The sequence below is a fragment of the Lutra lutra genome, chromosome X (genome assembly GCF_902655055.1).
Source record: "Lutra lutra chromosome X, mLutLut1.2, whole genome shotgun sequence".
Classification (NCBI taxonomy): domain Eukaryota; kingdom Metazoa; phylum Chordata; class Mammalia; order Carnivora; family Mustelidae; genus Lutra; species Lutra lutra.
In genome coordinates this window covers 43,460,947-43,466,946 of record NC_062296.1, presented here as the reverse complement: position 1 = coordinate 43,466,946, position 6,000 = coordinate 43,460,947, and positions in this window count along the sequence as shown.

The window sequence follows — 6,000 nt, the reverse complement described above, 5'->3', positions numbered from 1 at the left end:
AATATTTCTTCAGGGAGCTTCTTCAGGAAGTTTCTATTAATTTGTTTTTACCAGTGAACAGGTCATACTTTCTGTTTTCTTTGCATGCCTTGCAATTTTTGTTGAAAACTGGATGTTCTAAATATTACCATATGGCAGCCCTTGAAATACTATTCTCCCCACTCCCCAAGGTCTTTTTTTGCTTCTTGGTGTAGGTGGTTGTTGTTTGTTTGTTTAATAGTCTAACCTATTTTTGTAAATTCTCTGTTCTGGAATATGACCAATGAAGCTTGTATTCAATTAGCTTAGTGGTCAACTAGTGTTTTGATAGAATTTCCTTAAATGTCTGGAGTCAAGAAAAGAAAAACAGAAGAGGAAAAAGAGAAAGGAAAAAGTACTCTCCCAAATTTTGCAGACTGGCTCTGCATTGGGGGACTCTCAATGCTTAGCCAAATTCATTTACAATTCTATGTTAGCCTTCAGTTCTTACTCACACAAATCCTGAAGATCAGCCAGAAGTGAAAGCTTAGGACTTCTCAGGCCTTTTCTGAGCATGTGTGAAGCTCTGGGCATGTATGTGGCTTTCTCAATTTCCCAACATGAGAGCTGTTAAAAACTCTTTATTCTCCCACATATTTCCTTTCATAGCCTTTTCTATCTCAGGCTTTTCAGCCTATCTATTGGTTGTCCTGATTATTTTTTTAAAGATTTTATTCATTTATTTGACAGAGAGAGACACAGCGAGAGAGGGAATACAAGCAGGGGGTAGCAGGAGAGGGAGAAGCAAAGCTTCCTGCCCAGCAGGGAGCCCGATGCAGGGCTCGATCCCAGGACCCTGGGATCATGACCTGGGCCGAAGGCATACACTTAGTGACTGAGCCGCCCAGGTGCCCCAGTTGTCCTGATTATTATCCCCTTACCAGGCTGCTCCAGACAATACTTCTGCCTTTAAACGCTTTTAGCAAAAGCTACCCAGGAAGCCCTGGGAATGCTCTAAGTCAGGTGAAATAAAGGCAAGCCCTTACACCAGCCGTTGAGGGAGCCACTAGTCCAGTTGAAACACCCAGTCACAACCTTTCGGAATAAGGCCCATATTGCTCCCTCTGGTGGTATCAACTTCTGCCAGGAGTACATGCAGGATGTCATCTTCCTGGCTGCTGGGGATCTGGGGAGTGGGAAGTTGCTAGCTAGGCAGATGATCAGAAACACCACTGCACTCTTTTATTTTAACATAGCCACTTCTTTTCAAGTAAGCTTTTCTTTGCCTTAAGGTTTTCACCAGATTCCAGAGTTCCGCAAAAGTTGACAGTTCTTATCATCTAATTAGTTGTTTTGTGGAGAGATGGAACCCTGGGATTCCCTAGTTTGCAATTTTTGGTGATGTCACTTAACAAACATAGTTGCTATAAATTTGTTATTATCTTCCAGAGTTCTTATAAAGCTGATTTTGAGAGTGTTTGCCAGTTTGTTTCCTGCTTTTGTGAACAGAAGGATTTTGGAGTTTCCTACTCTGTCATTTTTGCTGATGTCACTCAAACACAGGAATTGTTTGTATCTGGACAAATTGCCCATCCCAGTATTTTATACCACCAGAGAATCATTGCAGAAAGGAAACAATGTCTGGCCACTCTGACTTCTGTACTGGCTTAGTGTTGGTTTCCAGCCCCAGCATTTTCATTGGAGGAAGCTCTGTCTGAAAGAAGATAAGACTTATTAAAATGACCAGCAGCACTTCTATTAGAGCAATCTCTACATTTTTTTTCAGCTGATTTATTTATTTATTTATTTATTTATAATTTTTTATAAACATATATTATTTTTTCTTAAAGATTTTATTTATTTATTTGACAGAGATCACAAGTAGGCAGAGAGGCAGGCAGAGAGAGAGGTGGAGGCAGGCTCCCTGCGGAGCAGAGAGCCCGATGCAGGGCTCGATCCCAGGACCCTGGGATCATGACCAGAGCTGAAGGCAGCGGCTTAACCCACTGAGCCACCCAGGCGCCCCTAAACATATATTTTTATCCCCAGGGGTACAGGTCTGTGACTCGCCAGGTTTACACACTTCACAGCACTCACCATAGCACATACCCTCCCCAATGTCCATAACCCCACCCCCCTCTCCCAAACCCCCTCCCCCCAGCAACCCTCAGTTTGTTTTGTGAGATTAAGAGTCATTTATGGTTTGTCTCCCTCCCAATCCCATCTTGTTTCATTTACTATTCTCCTACCCACTTAACCCCCCATGTGGCATCTCCACTCCCTCATATCAGGGAGATCATATTGATAGTTGTCTTTCTCCAATTGACTTATTTCGCTAAGCATGATACCCTCTAGTTCCATCCACGTTGTCGCGAATGGCAAGATTTCATTTCTTTTGATGGCTGCATAGTATTCCATTGTGTATATATACCACATCTTCTTTATCCATTCATCTGTTGATGGACATATAGGTTCTTTCCATAGTTTGGCTATTGTAAACATTGCTGCTATAAACATTTGGGTGCACGTGCCCCTTCAGATGACTATGTTTGTATCTTTAGGGTAAATACCCAGTAGTGCAATTGCTGGGTCACAGGGTAGTTCTATTTTCAACATTTTGAGGAACCTCCATGCTGTTTTCCAGAGTGGTTGCACCAGCTTGCATTCCCACAAACAGTGTAGGAGGGTTCCCCTGTCTCCACATCCTCGCCAGCATCTGTCATTTCCTGACTTGTTAATTTTAGCCATTCTGACTGGTGTGAGGTGATATCTCATTGTGGTTTTGATTTGTATTTCCCTGATGCCGAGGGATGTGGAGCACTTTTTCATGTGTCTGTTGGCCATCTGGATGTCTTCTTTGCAGAAATGTCTGTTCATGTCTTCTGCCCATTTCTTGATTGGATTATTTGTTCTTTGGGTGTTGAGATTGCTAAGTTCTTTATAGATTTTGGACACTAGCCCTTTATCTGATATGTCGTTTGCAAATATCTTCTCCCATTCTGTCAGTTGTCTTTTGGTTTTGTTAACTGTTTCCTTTGATGTGCAAAAGCTTTTGATCTTGATAAAATCCCAATAGTTCATTTTTGCCCTTGCTTTCCTTGCCTTTGGCGATGTTCCTAGGAAGATGTTGCTGCAGCTGAGGTCGAAGAGGTTGCTGCCTGTGTTCTCCTCAAGCTTTTGATGGTTTCCTTTCTCACATTGAGGTCCTTCATCCATTTTGAGTCTCTTTTCGTGTGTGGTGTAAGGAAATGATCCAATTTCATTTTTCTGCATGTGGCTGTCCAATTTTCCCAACACCATTTATTGAAGAGGCTGTCTTTTTTCCATTGGACATTCTTTCCTGCTTTGTCGAAGATTAGTTGACCATAGAGTTGAGGGTCTATTTTTGGGCTTTCTATTCTGTTCCATTGATCTGTGTGTCTGTTTTTGTGCCAGTACCATGCTGTCTTGATGATGACAGCTTTGTAATAGAGCTTGAAGTCCGGAATTGTGATGCCACCAACTTTGGCATTCTTTTTCAATATTCCTTTGGCTATTCGAGGTCTTTCCTGGTTCCATATAAATTTTAGGATTATTTGTTCCATTTCTTTGAAAAAAATGGATGGTACTTTGATAGGAATTGCATTAAATGTGTAGATTGCTTTAGGTAGCATAGACATTTTCACAATATTTGTTCTTCCAATCCATGGGCATGGAACATTTTTCCATTTGTTTGTGTCTTCCTCCATTTCTTTCATGAGTACTTGATAGTTTTCTGTGTATAGATTCTTAGCCTCTTTGGTTAAGTTTATTCCTAGGTATCTTATAGTTTTGGGTGCAATTGTAAATGGGATTGACTCCTTAATTTCTCTTTCTTCTTTCTTGTTGTTGGTGTAGAGAAATACAACTGATTTCTGTGCATTGATTTTATATCCTGACACTTTACTGAATTCCTGTACAAATTCTACCAGTTTTGGAGTGGAGTCTTTTGGGTTTTCCACATATAGTATCATATCATCTGGGAAGAGTGATAGTTTGACTTCTTCTTTGCCGATTTGGATGCCTTTAATTTCCTTTTGTTGTCTGATAGCTGAGGCTAGGACTTCTAGTACTATGTTGAATAGCAGTGGTGATAATGGACATCCCTGCCGTGTTCCTGACCTTAGCAGAAAAGCTTTCAGTTTTTCTCCATTGAGAATGATATTTGCGGTGGGTTTTTCATAGATGGCTTTGATAATATTGAGGTATGTGCCCTCCATCCCTACACTTTGAAGAGTTTTGATCAGGAAGGGATGCTGTACTTTGTCAAATGCTTTTTCAGCATCTATGGATAGTATCATATGGTTCTTATTCTTTCTTTTATTAATATGTTGTATCACATTGATTGCTTTGCAGATGTTGAACCAACCTTGCAGCCCTGGAATAAATCCCACTTGGTCGTGGTGAATAATTCTTTTAATGTACTGTTGAATCCTATTGGCTAGTATTTTGGTGAGAATTTTTGCATCTGTGTTCATCAAGGATATTGGTCTGTAGTTCTCTTTTTTGATGGGATCCTTGTCTGGTTGTGGGATCAAGATGATGCTGGCCTCAAAAAATGAGTTTGGAAGTTTTCCTTCCATTTCTATTTTTTGGAACATTTTCAGGAGAATAGGAATTAGTTCTTCTTTAAATGTTTGGTAGAATTCCCCCTGGGAAACTGTCTGGCCCTGGGCTTTTGTTTGTTTGGAGATTTTTGATGACTGTTTCAGTCTCCTTACTGGTTATGGGTCTGTTCAGGCATTCTATTTCTTCCTGGTTCAGTTGTGGTAGTTTATATGTCTCTAGGAATGCATCCATTTCTTCCAGATTGTCGAATTTGTTGGCGTAGAGTTGCTCATAGTATGTTCTTATAATTGTCTGTATTTCTTTGGTGTTCGTTGTGATCTCTCCTCTTTCATTCATGATTTTATTTATTTGGGTCCTTTCTCTTTTCTTTTTGATAAGTCTGGCCAGGGGTTTATCAAGCTTATTAATTCTTTCAAAGAACCAGCTCCTAGTTTTGTTGATTTGTTCTATTGTTTTTTTTGGTTTCTATTTCATTGATTTCTGCTCTGATCTTTATGATTTCTCTTCTCCTTCTGGGTTTAGAGTTTCTTTCTTGTTCTTTCTCCAGCTCCTTTAGGTGGAGGGTTAGGTTGTTTACCTGAGACCTTTCTTGTTTCTTGAGAAAGGCTTGTACCACTATATATTTTCCTCTCAGGACTGCCTTTGCTGTGTCCCACAGATTTGAACCGTTGTGTTTTCATTATCATTTGTTTCCATGAATTTTTTCAATTCTTCTTTAATTTCCTGGTTGACTCATTCATTCTTTAGAAGGATGTTGTTTAGTCCCAGGTATTTGGGTTCTTTCTAAATTTCCTCTTGTGATTGAGTTCTAGCTTCAGAGCATTGTGGTCTGAAAATATGCAGGGAATGATCCCAATCTTTTGATACTGGTTGAGACCTGATTTAAGACCGAGGATGTGATCTATTCTGGAGAATGTTCCATGTGCACTAGAGAAGAATGTGTATTCTGTTGCTTTGGGATGAAATGTTCTGAATATATCTGTGATGTCCATCTGGTCCGTTTTGTCATTTAAGGCCTTTATTTCCTTGTTGATCTTTTGCTTGGATGATCTGTCCATTTCAGCGAGGGGAGTGTTAAAGTCCCCTACTATTATCGTATTATTGTCGATGTGTTTCTTCGATTTTGTTATTAATTGGTTTATATAGTTAGCTGCTCCCACGTTAGGGGCATAGATATTTAAAATTGTTAGATCTTCTTGTTGGACAGATCCTTTGAGTATGATATAGTGTCCTTCCTCATCTCTTATTATAGTCTTTGGCTTAAAATCTAATTGATTTGGTATAAGGATTGCCACTCCTGCTTTCTTCTGATGTCCATTAGCATGGTAAATTCTTTTCCACCCCCTCACTTTAAATCTGGAGGTGTCTTCGGGTTTAAAATGAGTTTCTTGTAGGCAATATATAGATGGGTTTTGTTTTTTTATCCATTCTGATACCCTGAGTCTTTTGATTGGG